The sequence below is a fragment of the Pteronotus mesoamericanus genome, unplaced genomic scaffold (assembly GCF_021234165.1).
Source record: "Pteronotus mesoamericanus isolate MK-2021 breed Mesoamerican mustached bat unplaced genomic scaffold, CSHL_Meso_final contig_35, whole genome shotgun sequence".
NCBI lineage: Eukaryota > Metazoa > Chordata > Mammalia > Chiroptera > Mormoopidae > Pteronotus > Pteronotus mesoamericanus.
This window is the reverse complement of record NW_026555139.1, coordinates 421,960-436,876: the sequence shown is the minus strand read 5'-3', so window position 1 is coordinate 436,876 and position 14,917 is coordinate 421,960. Positions and strand designations below refer to the sequence as shown.

Below are 14,917 nucleotides of genomic sequence, written 5' to 3'. Positions count from 1 at the left end.
GCCATCAAACTTTATTACAAGGCCACTGTAATCAAAACAGAATAGAGAGCCCAGAAAAAAACCCATGTCTCTAAGGTCAATTCATGTGCAACAAAGGGGGCAGAAGCTTAAAATGAAGTAAAAATAGCCTCTTCAGCAAATGGTGCTGGGAGAGCTGGACAGTTACATGCAAAAAATTGAAAGTCGACCACAAACTTACATGATGCACAAAAATAAACTCAAGATGGACAAAAAACTTAAATATAAGTCACAGCACCATAAAAGTCCTAAATGAAGACCTAGGCAGGAAATTCAGATATTCCATGCAGCATTATTTTCAATGATATGGCCCCTACAGCAAGGGATATAAAGGAAAGAATAAACAAATGGGACTTCATCAAAATAAGAAGCTTCCGCATGGCTAAAGAAAACATCAGCAAAATGAAAAATAAACCAACCATATGGGAAAATATATTTGCCAATGGTACCTTGGACAAGGGTTTGATCTCCAAAACATATAAAGAACTCACATGACTCCACTCCAGGAAGACAAACAATCCAGTTAAAAAATGGGTAAAGGACCTGAACAGACACTTCTCCAAGGAGGACATACATGGGGCCCAAAGACATATGGAAGGATGCTAAGTATCACTAGCTGTCAGAGAAATGCAAATTGAAACCACGATGGGTTACCACTTCACACCAGTGAGAACGGCCATTATAAACAGATGGAGAGGTTGTGGAGAAAAGGGAATCCTAGTACACTGTTGGTGAGAATGCATACTGGTACACTCACTGTGGAAAATAGTTTGGAATTTCCTCTAAAAGCTAAAAATGGAGCTGCCTTTTGACCCAGCAATTCTACTGCTGGGATTATAATCTATGAATCCTAAAATGCCAATTGAAAAGAACCTATGCACCCCAATGTTCATAGCAGCACAATTTACGATAACCAAGTTCTGGAAGCAACCTAAGTGCCCAACAATAAATGAGTGGACCAAAAAACCATGGTACATTTACACAATAGAATACTACGCAGCAGAAAGAAACAAAGAGCTACTATCCTTTATGGCAGCATGGATGGAACTGGAGAGCATTATGCTAAGTGAAATAAGCCAGGGGTGACAGACAAATACCATACGAACTCACTTATAAGTGGAACCTAATAAACAGAACAAACAAGCAAGAAAAATATAACCAGCAACATTGAAAGAAACAATAAACCAACAGTAACTAGAGGGAATGAGGGAGGGGGATAATGGAGAAAAGAAGGGGAAGGGTCAATTCAAGGAACATGTATAAAGGACCCATGGACAATGCCACGTGGGGAAGGATTGATGGTGGAAGGTGGTGGTGGGTGGACAAGGTTAGTGGTGGCTGGAAAATGGAGACAAATGTATTCGAACAACAACAACAACAAAAGCTCAGCTAAGTGGCCCTGCTGGGTGCATGGGCAAGTTGGTTCAACTCTGACCTACTTTGCCATCTTCTCTCCCCACCCCTTACCTACATTTTTTTTTTACCTCTAATTTTACTCCCTCATAAAAAGGCTAGCTCAAAAGGACATATGATTGTCTGTTAGGGTACCAACCTGCAGTCTTCTCAGATTGCTAGCCCCTCAATAAAGCACCCATAACAATTCAATCCCCATTTCTGCTTATTGGGTCTGGTACGTGACAGGCAGCACAAATACCAGCTCTTCTGTATTCATTCCCACAGCTGCCAGGTCTGAGGGCTGCAGGGATTTGCACTTGGATAGGGCAAGGGGCCTAAGGAGAGAGAACAATCTGCAGGTTCCCTGCAGAAAAACTTCTTTTGGCTTCCTGGAGAAAAATCTCACCTCCTCACATTGGCATCCAGGGCCCCTTAGACTGACCCTTCTGAAAGTGTCAGCCAGATCACTTCTTATTCCAAACTCTGTCCTTCACTTAGAATGGAATCCAAGTCCCAAACCTTCTGGGTACAGCCACCTGCTTTGTTGGTCTTTGTACTTTCCTGGTTTACTTGGCTCCAATGGTGCCTGCTTGCTTCTTCTCTCCTGGAACACTCCAAGCCCATTCCTGCCTCAGGGCATTTTCTCAGCTGTTTCCTCATCCTAGACTATAGTTTGTATGGCTGACTTCTCCTTGTTGGCTGCCTCAATAGAGAGCCCTCCCCATCACCTAGCTAGCCACTCTACCTTGCCTGTACTGTCACTCTTGTTCCCCTACCGTTTTATTTTCTTCACAGCACACGTCCTTTTCTGAAATTGTTTTATATGTTAATCTGTTGAACTGGTTAATGGGACAAGGTCATCATTATTTGGCCCAGACTCAATAATCAAAACAAATTAATGGATGTGTTCTCAGGGCTGGCTGGGTGCTATGTGCTGGTCGATCTGGAGTAGGCTTAGGCTGACCTGAGCCTCTGCCTTGGCATGTCCAAACTCATGTGGAGGCCAGGATTCTCAGTGGGAGGCTGACTGAGGCAGAACTAAGAATCTGCCTTGAGTATATATACCCTTCACTGATGCAGCCTTGACCAGAGAGCAGGGTCCTTGACTTTCCTGGGGAGAACCAGCTGCCATCCTCTATGCATGGATTATTCCCATCTCCAACTCCTGGCTCTGCCTAGAACAGGTGGGTCCAGCCCTGGACGTATAGGGTGGCACCATGACCCACCTCTTGGTCCAGCTTCTACACAGCCAGGCTATGTGTGTTTCCCTCACTGGCCTCCACTAGCCGCCCCTTAAAGTGAGGCATCAAGCCCTAATGTTCCCCCAGCACACGCCTCACCTGCTAGCACAATTTAGCTGCCCAGAGCCCATGGCAACCCAGGAAGCCAATAACTGCTCACTAAAATGAAGCAGTGTGGTTTGGGGAAAACATCCTGAGGGAGAAATTGGGAAATCTGGGTTCTTCTGCTAGTACTTTCTGAACCCAGACAAGCCCCACGTGCCTTCTGGGTCCTCAAGTTTCTGTCTATAGCATGGGGGAGAGATGGAGCAAAATGAGGCCTGTTCCCTCCAAGTCACTGAGTGTCCCACAAAGTCAAGTATAGGTTAGGGGACCACTTCATTTGTGTATGTACCACTCCTAATGTAGACATTTTCCTTTCCTTGGTGATCTCCTCTAGGAGATAGAAGCTCCAGGTTACAGGGGCCTTGTCCACATGCTCAGTAATTAACAATGCCTGATTCTTAGGTGGGCTTGTTAACAAATGTGTTATGTATAGATGGAGGAACTGATAGGCTAAAGATAATCTAGTGAAAGTCTTATGCTTATCACTTAAAGATTTACTGATTATTATTTAAAAGTTTATGATTATTATTTGAACATTTATACCTGTGACTATCTTTCTATCAAGGACAGGCTTAGATTAAGGAAGGAAGAATACAAAAGTTTAACATAGTACCAAAGGGTACAGCCACACAAAACCTTCTGCATTGTAGAGGGAACAAAGAGGAGATAATGCTGACTGCCTGTGTGTATGAGTGAGAGAGAGAGACAGGGCAAAGGGCCTAAGAGAGACTGAGAGAGAGAGAGAAAGCAAGCTTATGGACAGGCTACACTCCCCTAGAGTCCTGCTCCTGGATGCACACAACCTAGTGCTACCCACATCCAGAACTTCTAACTCTGAGCTTCCTCAGCCAAGGAAAAATTAGGGGTAAGGGAGTGTCACTTTTCATTTCCCTTGACCAGTTTAACAAGAAACAGAGCTCTATTTTCTGAGAGGCTCATAATTAAGTGGATTAAAATGCTTTCCTTCACAGTGACTTTGCCAACTCCCTTGTACCTATCCCTGGCCCCATTTCCAGGGAGACTGGGAGGAGGCAGAATGCCGTGTTGTATGCTTCCAGAGCAATTAGCTTGTGCATCGTCATTTTGGGAGGAAATTTATGGCTGGCTTTTGGAGCATTGCAGCCAAGACTTCTGTGGCCCTTATTTGTCTGCTGGAGGAGTTCCTGGAAGTGAAGCCTCAATATTAATTCCAATTACGGTCAGATGAAAGTCCTTTCATATGACTGCCTTTGACAGGCTCCTCTCCTGCAGCTCTTAACTGACCTTGAGCCACCATTGCTGCTGACAGTCTCAGAGAGGGAGAAAAGCACACTGGGCTTATCCCTGGTTCCTGGCAACCTGAGAAAGCAGGCTGTAGTGTGGTGGACTGTGAGAGTAAAGCTGAGGAAGAAAGTGGAGGTGGTGACATCTCAGCATCTTTAGTAGGGAACCATCCTCAGTACCCTCCCCAAATGCTTCTGGAAGGGTGTCATGCAAGGGGCACCACCCATGGTTTGAAATTTCCCAGACACTGGGATGAATCTTTGACCTAGTTTAGTCCCAGAGTAGGGGCCCAAGTCCTTGATGAACCCAGGAGGCATTGTATAAGCAAAAAAAAAATTGACTTACAAAATTAAATATCCTGATAATTTTTCTCTTCTCAGAGGAGACCACAAATACACTAGCATCAACAGAATTTATGGGTTTTATGATAAATATAAAAGGAGATATAAAAAATTCTGGAAAACTTTCATGGACTGCTTTAACTGTTTACTGACAGTAGCCATCATGGATGAGAAAATATTTTGTTGTCATGAGTGTTTATCATCAGATCTTCAGTCAATGGAACAGATTTGTAAATTATGTGACCAACTGACATATAAGATCAAGGTCTTCTTGTGATCTTTCGTAGTCTGACCCCGATAAAGATAACTTAGGCTGGGGTGAAAATGACAGTGTCTTTCACATTTAGTGCACAAGTGGTTGCATAATTTCTCTATAAGCATGATTTCGATCTTATATGTAGAGCTCATCAGGAGATTGAAGATGGATATGAAGTTTGCAAAAAAGGCAGTTAGTCATTATGTTTTCTGCACCCAACTATTGTGGAGAGTTTGACAATGCAGGTGCCGTGATTAGTGTGGATAAAACATTAACGTGTTCTTTTCCTATTTAAAGGCTGCAGAGAAAAAGAAGCCATATGCCACAAGGCCCATAACATCTCCAAGGGGTATGATCAAAGCAAGCAAAGAATTAGATGTCATTTTGACACTGCCTAGTTGGGACTTGTAACAGATAGTATATAACCTTTGGTTTTAAAACTGCAGTGTGTATCAGTCAGCTTGCTCAAATAGTGTGTTTGTGGGGCCCTCTCTTCCATTTTCAGTTAATGAATGGCATTTGCTGGTTATAATTCCCACTCCTCAAGTGCTTTGTTTTTTAATTCTCAATTCTTTTGCAAACAACTTTAAAGATCATGCTAAAGCTGTACACCCCAGAATAGTTTACCCTATCTAAGAGGTAAGGGTACAAGTGACCTTTTTAAAAATTTAATACAACCCATGGATAATGTAAATGCTTCTTTTCCTTAAGATATAAAGAGACCCATAGGATGCTCAATCTGCACATGTTCTTGTCATAAAATGCATATTGTTGATACAAACAACTCAACTTTTTTAAAAATTTTAATATCTGTTTTAAAGGGATTGCTTTTTTCTCTCATTGTCTTGTCATGTACAAACTGGTTTTTATAGCTCTCAACATTAGGGATAAGTTCAACCTTGCCAGCATTAGTGGCATAATGTATATTTAATTAAAGCACACTTTCCCCTACCCTATACTAAAATGACAGTTAAAACCACTTAAGACCACAGCACACTCCAAAGGGGCATCTGATAGTAGAGTCTATTTATACAGGTGGGAAAGAGGCTAAGGAGACCAAAAAGAGCAGAACCTTGACCTCTTGAGGTGTGAAGGGATAGGGCATTGCCCTGGGGATTGACAGAAACTGGGCATTTGGTAGAGGGTGCTGCCACCTATAGCAATCCGGTGGTGGAGGAATCAGGAAAAGTTACCAGGTCATTTTGCTTCCTGTTAGTACCTCCCAATGTCTGTGTCTAGAGTGTGCCAGAGGCCAGGAGGCCTTTGAGGGGACAGAAGTACCATGAACATTTGGCAGGTTCAGCTCCTAGGAGCCATCTAAAGTGTGGGAGGAAGAGGTTGGGCTTTGTCCCTGACCTCCCAACAGCAGAAGCAAGCCTTTCCTGAGGCTTGTTAAAGCTTCCACCTGCAGTCTGAACTGGGTGACTTCAGAATCTCAGAAGTTCCCTATAAGCACCTCAGGGCTGCCCGCAACCCCAATGCACTCCAGCAGCATTGGGGGATGGAGTGTGTACCTGATCATTTGGCCAGGTGCAGTAGGGTGGGGGAACTGAAGTGTGTTCTTGTTCCTCTATGGCTAGTGACATCAGCCAGCGACATCACTGGGGTGGCCCTGCAGGTGGAGGATATCAGAAGTTCAAATAACTCATTACGGGGTGGAATGTATGAGAGATGTCTTTAACAGTAGGGGCTGTACTAGGAATACTCCTGTTTGTTGTTATGGGGGCCTCAGTAGGAGGCCAGAGCCTTGGATGGCTTTCTGAGGTGGTAACCCCAGTTGTGTGACCAGGAAGAGTCTGTGCACAGCTGGGCTCATTGAAAGTATATGTGTGTGTGGTGTGGGGAAGGATACCTGGGCCCAGTGCAGGGAACTACACAGAAACTTCAGGTAAAGGACATTTAACTTTCCACAGGTGCATCCTTCCAACAGAAAGACTGTGGGATACTTGTCTTTTTCAGAAAGGGAGGACCCCACCTCACCCCCTGTCATATTTGAGGTAGAGGTCAGTCCCCACCTGTTGTCTGTAGCCCAGGCACCTCCTTTTGATCTGTAGGCCTTTCTCCTCTTCTCCTGCTCCAGTCTCTCCCCTCTGCACCATCTTCCACAGAGTCTCCAAAACAAAAGTTTAGAGCTCATTCAGAGCTGTCCTTGCTCTCCCTGCCTCAGAATAAAGCCCAGAGCTGGTGGGGGAAGGGAGGAGGACAACAGGCACTCCTAGTGAGTTCTAAGAATGTCTGTGAGTTTTTCTTCAGCAGAAGACCCAAGTCTCCTACAGACCGGGCTGATGGAGCTGAACCAGGGATCAGAGGAGGTATGGCCTCTGAGTGCCACACCTATATTCCTGTTTGGCAGTGCCACACACTTGGCCTTTGCTGTCTGTTCTCTCCCTGCCATCTGCCAGCTGCCTATATGTCCTGTTGTCCTTTAAGTTCAGCCCCACATTCCTATCTCCCCCACATAGTCAAGGCTCTCTAGACTTTCCCAAGACCCCTCCTGAAATGTCACCTTGGCCCTAACTTCCCATTGCCTCAGGGGCCTGACTGATCATCTGCATGCTTCCTCCACACAGGCCAAGTGATTGCCAGGGTAGCACTGCCTCCTAAGGAGGGTTACCACAGTCAGGGCCACCCAGGTCTGAATGCAGAGAGCCCTGGCCCATAGTGCAACTCTGAACAGAAACCCACATCTGCAAGAAATGGTGCCAGGCTGAAACAGAGCCACACGAGTTGCTCATCTGGGTGGCTCATGCACAGGGAAGAAGGCCCCAGGCAGCGTGTGGGTATGATGGCCACTGTGCCAGACACTTTGCAGGGGCCAGGATGGAGCATTCAGGAATATTCATCCAGCATGCTTGAGTGAACCAGTGCATATTAACATAGAGAACTGGCTTTTTCTTAGTGGAGGCATCACCTACCTCTCCCAGCAGCACCCATCCCTCCCAAAAGAATAGACCCTTCCCCAAGGATACCTCCATCCCTACAGGAGCCCCCTACTCTGGGACCCACCATATAGGCCCCATCCTTCCCTGCCAAAAGTCCCACATTTCCTACCTCACAAACCTGGTTCTCCTGCCTTTGGAGACGGGGAATTAGTAGATGGTGCTGGGTGTTTGAAAGACCAAGATCTTGCATGCTAAGTAGCAGTGAGATGGGAAGGTGGTCTTGGGACCCTGGTGAGCCTGGGGTCGGAGTGGAAGATAAAGGATCACAGAATAAAAACCGGGCCTATCCTAGGGGCCCTTTCATCTTCTTAGAGAGAAGTGGTCAAGATTAGGACCCCACTGGTAGAGACCTTGTGGGGCAGGGCTAGAGACTAAATGGAGCTGACTCCCAACAGGCTGTTCAGGGTGCTGCAGGTTTAGGCCCCTTGGAAGGAGCCTTGGTGTGGCCTAGGCAGGAAAATCATCTGCTGGTAAAGGAGAACCATGACCAGAAAGAAAGTAAAGAGCAGGAATGGGGCTTCAGCCAGGGTTTGCCTGGTCCATGCTTTGCAGGAACTGAGGGAGTCGAGTCCCACCTCATCTGGTATCTTCAAAGCCTCCTTTGTCTGTGGTCTTACTCTAAAGTGCCTGGGCCCATCAAGGGGCAGGGAACACACAATGACCAAGTGTTATCCATGGGATACTGTTCTGGAGCAGGCTCTGGACTCTCCCTCAGTGTCCACATCAGCCCCCTCTTACCCTCCAGTAGCTCTTGACTGATAGCCTCTGGGAGCCGCAGTTCACAGAAATGTGTTCTGTGAGATCAATGACCCACAATCCTTTTATGACATGCATTGGAATGGTTGTGCTTCCCCTTGGCTCAACTTTTGCCAACTTTTTTCTTCTCAGTTTCTAATGTAGATTCACTGATTAAAATGTTTTGAGGTTCTGCAGCAAATAAACATTTAATTGGGGTTATGCAGCATTTCCTACATCTAATTAATCATGAAGTCCTTTCACTTCTACCACATTTTGAGAAAAGCTAAAGTATTGGTCTGATCATTTCTTCCTTCAATATCGGGTTCCTCCTTGGACCTATCTTTTCAGCCCCTGAGAGACACACTGTTGGCTTTGGTAATTTCTATCTTGCTTTCAGGACACAAGTCCCTTGCTGTGCCTGCCCTCCTGAATCTCTCCTGACCTCTCAGCCTAGGTTCATCTCACACTATACCCTTCACATAGGCCAACAGCCTGGCCTTCCCTTATTCTCTAACCGTAGCTTATTGTAGGCCTCTTTGCCTTTGCCTCAGCCCTTGTCCAGCCCAGAGTGTCCTCTCTCATTTCTTCTATCCAGTCAATTCTAACTCATCAACAAAGTCTCAAATGCTGCTTCTTCTATGAGGCCTATCTTGATCTCAGCCAGGATGACTCACTCTAGATGGGCATTGTATCTGTATTGCACGCCTTCTTGCTTTCAGGCAGATACTCTCCATTACCCCCAAAGATACTCCTTGAGGGAGAGTTCCAGGTTTGATTTGACTCTATATCCTCTTCAACCCCACCCTATTCCACAAGACCCAGCACAAGGATTTTTCAGTATTATCAATAGATGTTGTTGAAATCACTTCCCTCATCTCTCCTTCTTTCCTCTGGGAAGAGTACCTAGAGGCAAATTTGTTCCTTCTGCCAAAGCTCTGGGATTATGACATCTTCGTGTGCAGACTACAAGGGGTCATGTTTATGAGGACAATTAATGTTGCTGATTAAGCTGTGTATTTAATACAGTATGGATTTCAGCCCTAAAGTGACCTACATCTAAGGAATCAATGAGGCTGCCCAAGGGTCAGCAGAAGACCCAAGCCCTGAAGGCCAACACAGTGTTCTTGGAAAAGAGTAGTGAGAAATGGGGATGGGGAGGAAATCAAAGACAATAGAAGAAAGAGAGCTAGTTGCCAAAGAATCCTGATATGTTCTCTGGTTTTGTCAGACATTTTTGGAACATACAAGAAAGTACTAGAAAAATATGCCCTGTCCTTCCCTGTGTCTTTCTGGCAGTACTGGCACACTCAGCTCTGGTGAAAGCCAGAGGCATCATTTGTGCTGCCCTCAGAAGTACCATGGTACAGGGCCAGGTTCCTGGAGTGAGTGGCAAGGACAGGTTGTGCTAGTGCTGAGGGTAGGGACAGATTCTCTTATAATTCCCTAGGCAGACACAGGCCACATAGGAATATTTGCTAACCACAGGATGCTACATGTGTGAAGTGGTAGAAGAGGAAAGAGGGGGCACAACTCAGGATCAGGCTGGGCTGGCAAAGGGTGACAGGGTTATTTTTTCTTTGGATGTTTTACCGGGGATGGGCTCTGAGGCAAAAGCCTGCCATTTTCCCAAAACTGTATAGCTTTTGTATCTTATGTTGTATATTTTGGGGGGGGGGGTTGTTTTTTGGGGGGTTTTTTTGTTTTTTGTTTTTTTTTTAGTTTGTAAACTAATCCTATAGAAATGTTAATTAAAAAACTAACAGAGGAGATGCTAGGGAAACTCAGGTAGATTTTAGCCTTAATTAATAGGCTTAAGTGATTAAAGCTGTAACAGAAGAGTTAAAGACTTTAGCCTTAATTTATAGGTTTAAGTGAGCAATGCATGTGGAAAGCTGTTATTCCAAAACTGTGTAGCTTTTGAATGAAGACTCCTTTCCTTTATCACCAAATCTTTACCTCTGGAATTTTGCATCTCTGCATACCTCTGCATCTACAGGGTGGATGCAGACAACAGGATCCCACTTGCTATTTGGTAACACAACCACAGATGATGTGCATGGAGCCTCCCCTGTTTCCTGGGTGGACCTTTTTGAAAATGAACACAGATGTCTTTCCACACCTTGCTCCACAGCATGTGTCCTTAAAGCAGTCACATAATTGGCACCATGAACTTGGCACAGCCCAGACCCCCAGACCAGGATCTGCATTTCCCCAGGATTCCCTGGAGACTCATGGGCAAAAAAAGTACGAGAAAGGTCTATGTCAGGTGCTGTTCAACCAGCATGACCGCCTCATCTTCATGACAGGCTCCTTGAGGTGCAAACCCATGTTAGGAATCTTGGTTCTCTCTGCCCTCCCCAAAACAAGTTGGCCCTAAACTTGAGGGGAAATCAGTTCTCAGCAATGAATAAAAACAAAATTGGGTAACTGTGCTCAGCACTTTCCTGAGGTCTTCAAAAGCGTGGTTATACTGACCATGGGACCATAAACATAATCAAATATTTGTGCAGGTAACTCCACTCCAGGTCACCTGCCATTAGAACAAGAGTTGGATGGGCACCTGGGTCCCTGCTCACTCAACTAGAAGAAACAGCAGGCTTGTTTCAGAGGCTTTAGAGAATATCACCCACCCTGTGTGAATGTACACTGAGAACTGACAGCGACTGTCATTATCACACTATGCATGTTGGGATATGAGCACAGAGTTTCATTGTAGAGAGACAGTTGTTTTCATGCAGAGGTAGAGCATCTGCCTGATGTCACTGGAGCTGAAGGCAGACCATCTCCTGGACAGCCAGGGACTAATGTGGTGGCCTTCCAACAGAGCCACCTGCCACAGCCTGCAGATTGAGGTAAGGAAGGTAGAAATGGCCCATTCTTGGTCTTGTCCCACCAGCAGAGGAGGAGTGAGGGGTGTGTCTGTAAGAGAATAGATAAGCAATCAAATCATTTTCTGGAAAAGAAATTACCTAATCCACTAAGTCAGCCTGAAGCTTCATGGGGAGACTGTGCTGTGGGGTGGGAAGGCCCACAAAAGGACCTGCTCTATGTCCAGGCAAGTGCCTCCCACCTTATGCCCTGGCTCAGGAACAGCAGAGCCCCTTTGAAAGCAGAGGCAGTTCTAAAAACACCACTTTTTAAGCCAAGATACAACCTGGAAGAGTGAAATACACCCAAGAAGGAATGAGGCTTAAAATGAAAGTAGGCAGCAAGAACCCAGACTGCAGTGACCTGGACCACCTGTCCACTCTCAGATAGGAAAGAGCCAAAAAAGGATCGATGACAATGAAGCCCACCCATGTGCTTCATAAAACATTCATCCCTGTTTTTCTTCATTATCCTAACATGTCACAAATGAATAAGCAAAAAGGAGAAATAGAAATCCCTCATAACCCCACACACAGATGTTGGACTTTTTAGAAAGATTTTATTTATTTATTTATTTTTAGAGAGAGGGGAAGAGAGGAAGAGAAACATCAGTTAGTTGGCTCTCATATGCACCATAACTGGTATGCATCAAATCTGCAACCCAAGCATGTGCCCTGACAGAAAATTGGTGACAATTCACTTTGTGGTCACCCCATACACCATCGGAGACCTATTATAAGGGGTCTCAGACAAAGGTGACATGAGACAAAGTCACACAAGCTTTCATGGGGCCTTAAGCTATGTTACAATGCATCAATGTGTTTATTCAAAAGCGAAAGATCAAGAAGTCAAGTAAGCTACTGGTCCCCAAGGGAGATAGGGTGGGAGCCACACATTGTCCCTCAAGACAATAAACATTCTTTTTGGCCAGGGGACCTCTGCCAGTCTTCCATCACAGGGCTGGGGTCCAATAGGAGAGCCATGTCCAGCATGACCCCACGCCTGAACAAGCTCTTCTACTCCTGCCACACCTGTTTGACAACCCTCACAAGAGGGCACCTCTGTGTGCTCCCTGTCTCTACGATGCAAGTATTCCAGCCCTCTGATTCCTCACATGATGGGCTAGGGAATCTCACTGAGGCACAGGGCTGTCCCAGTGGCTCAGGGAGGAGGCTGTGCAAAATGAGAAGCTGCCACAGAGAGACCTGGAGTGGCTGAGCCATGTCAAACAACTCAAGGGACTCAGCATGCATGGTGCTGGTTCCAGGTGCCTGGGAACCCAAAACACTCCTGGTAGAAATGAACTTAGTCAGATGGTGCCACCTCCTATGCACTGTCCACCTTCCTTGCTCCCCTACCTGAGAGCCTCAGGAAGAGCTGTGTGAGCTCAGGAGTGTTGGACTCTCAAATGACTGTGAGAAGGATGAACTATTCTGCCAGTGGAGAAGCAAGCTAGTGGGAGGCCATGAATCCAGGCCAGAGCCTGGACCAGGACAGAAATGAAGGGATTCCCTCCAGAGGACAGCCCTAGATGTGTATCAGAGGCCCAGATGAGAGGACCCATGCCTGATGTGCAGGAGGGGGAGAGCAAGGTGTCTAAGTGAGGAACATTTCCCCTTAGACATTATAAGAAATGGAGAAGGCAAGCTTAAGGACAGAGGTTAAAAGAATAACTTGTAACATCATGAATTTGAAGTGTCTCTGAAACAGCTCAGTGGAAGTGTTTGGCAGAAATCTGGACACGTGTCTGGAAAAGTAGGTCACTGTGATGGTTAATTTTTATGTGTAAACTTGACTGGACTAAGGGATACCCAGGTAGCTGGTAAAATATTATTTGTGGATGTGTGAGGGTGTTTATGTAAGAGATTAACATTTGAATTGTGAACTGAGTTAAACAGATGATCTTCCTCAATGTGAGTTGGTGTCATCCACTCATATTGAGGGACTAAATAGAACAAAAAGGCAGAAGAAGGGTGACTTTGCTCTCTTCGCTTGAGCTTAGATGTCCATCTTCTCCTGCCCTTGTATATCAGTGCTTCTGGTTCTTGGTCTTGCACACTCTGACTGGGACTTGTATTATCAGCCACCTGATTTCCCAGGCCTTCAGATTCATACTGAACTATTATACCACTGACTTTCCTGGTTCTCCAGCTTGCAGACAGAAGCTCTTGGTCTCCATAACTGCATAAGCCAATTCCTATAATAAATCTGTATATATACATATGCACACACATGTATGCATGCATGTGTATATGCATGCATGTATGTATATACACATATTTATGTGTATATATACATATATACCTGAATACATGTATATGGGGATACCCAAAATAAAACAAAGTTATAGTCTAGAGGGTGGGCATCTTATAGTACAGTCTTCTCCCACTAGATGAGTGTTCTAAGAACCCATCTGTATCAACGTACCAGCTGACATTCTTGTGAGGGGTTTCATTTGGCTTCATTTAATTTTTTTAAGACTCTTTCAATGTGTTTGCCCATTTCATGATGGATGATTTTATGAGCACACCTGCTGAAACTGTGCTGAATGTTCCACAGTTTTTGAGCAAAAAATGGCATGACCCTGATGCCCCACCCTCCCTATTCACTGGATCTTGCTCCAAGTGACTTTTTTATGTTTCTCTGGTTGAAAAAAGTCTTTAAAGGGAAACGTTTTGCCCATGTGGAAGAGGTGAAACAAAAAATGGCAGAAGCACTAAAAGGCATCAAAATTGACAAGTTCAAAAACTGTTCTGAGCAGTAGAAAAATGTCTCCATAAGTGTAGTGCGTCAGATGAAGAGTACCCTGAAGGAGACTGAAATTAAAACACGTAAGAATAAATACACACTTTTTAATAAATAAAATCTGTGTTTCGAACCCCTCATATTCATACACACACACGTACACTGGGCACCTTCCTTGCTCCCCTACCTGAGAACCTCAGGAAGCCTGTGTGTATATATACACACACACATACAAACACACACACACATATATAGAGATAATTGGTTCTATTTCTATGGAGTGCCCTAACTAATACAGTCATTTACCCTTCTTGAATCAGTGTCCCCCTACGTAAAATGGGACTGGAGAGAGTGTTGGCCTAGGAGTCCTTGGTATACATTTGTATTGATGAAGCAGGAGGGGTGAATGAACACAGCCCTGGGGAGGAGCAGCACCAGAGTGAAAAAAGTTGAGTGGAAAGCCGTGCCCTTTCCTCCATAGTCAGAGTTTCTGGGCATTCACCTGGCAGCTGAGAAAGTATCCAGGAGGACAGGTTGCAAAGTAGGGTCAGAAAGAGAAAAGTAAATACATAACAAGGAGCTATTGGGAAAGCTGAAGTAGGAATATTTTCTGGAAAAGACCCATTAAAACTGTAAATGCAATTTCCTGTTGACTCACAAATACACCTCTAAGATTCTGTCCTTCAAAATCACTTGCACAAATGCTTCAATATGCTTACAAAAATATGAATATGAATATTTTTGTAAGACAGAAAAATTGGAGGCAACCCTTGTGCTCAAGAAAGCACCTGGAATGCACTAGTACTTCATACACCATTTGTTAAATAAATGATTAAACTCAGTTTCATTTGTAGGACTATTGATTATCTAAATTATGAGTGATCAATGCCAGAAGAACTCTGCTGCCACAAAATTAAAAAAAAAAAAAAACAAAGAAGACATATTCAGAGATGCCTATGGTGTACTGCAAAATGATAAAAGCAAGTTACCAAATGCTTTGTGTAA

At 44.7% G+C, this 14,917-nt stretch overlaps 1 pseudogene; it reads left to right on the top strand.

Annotated features, from left to right (window-relative positions):
• LOC129073190 (serine/threonine-protein phosphatase PP1-gamma catalytic subunit-like) overlaps positions 1 to 5,030 on the top strand; it is a 33,887-nt pseudogene extending 28,857 nt beyond the window's left edge.
• The last annotated feature ends 9,887 nt before the right edge of the window (positions 5,031 to 14,917 follow it).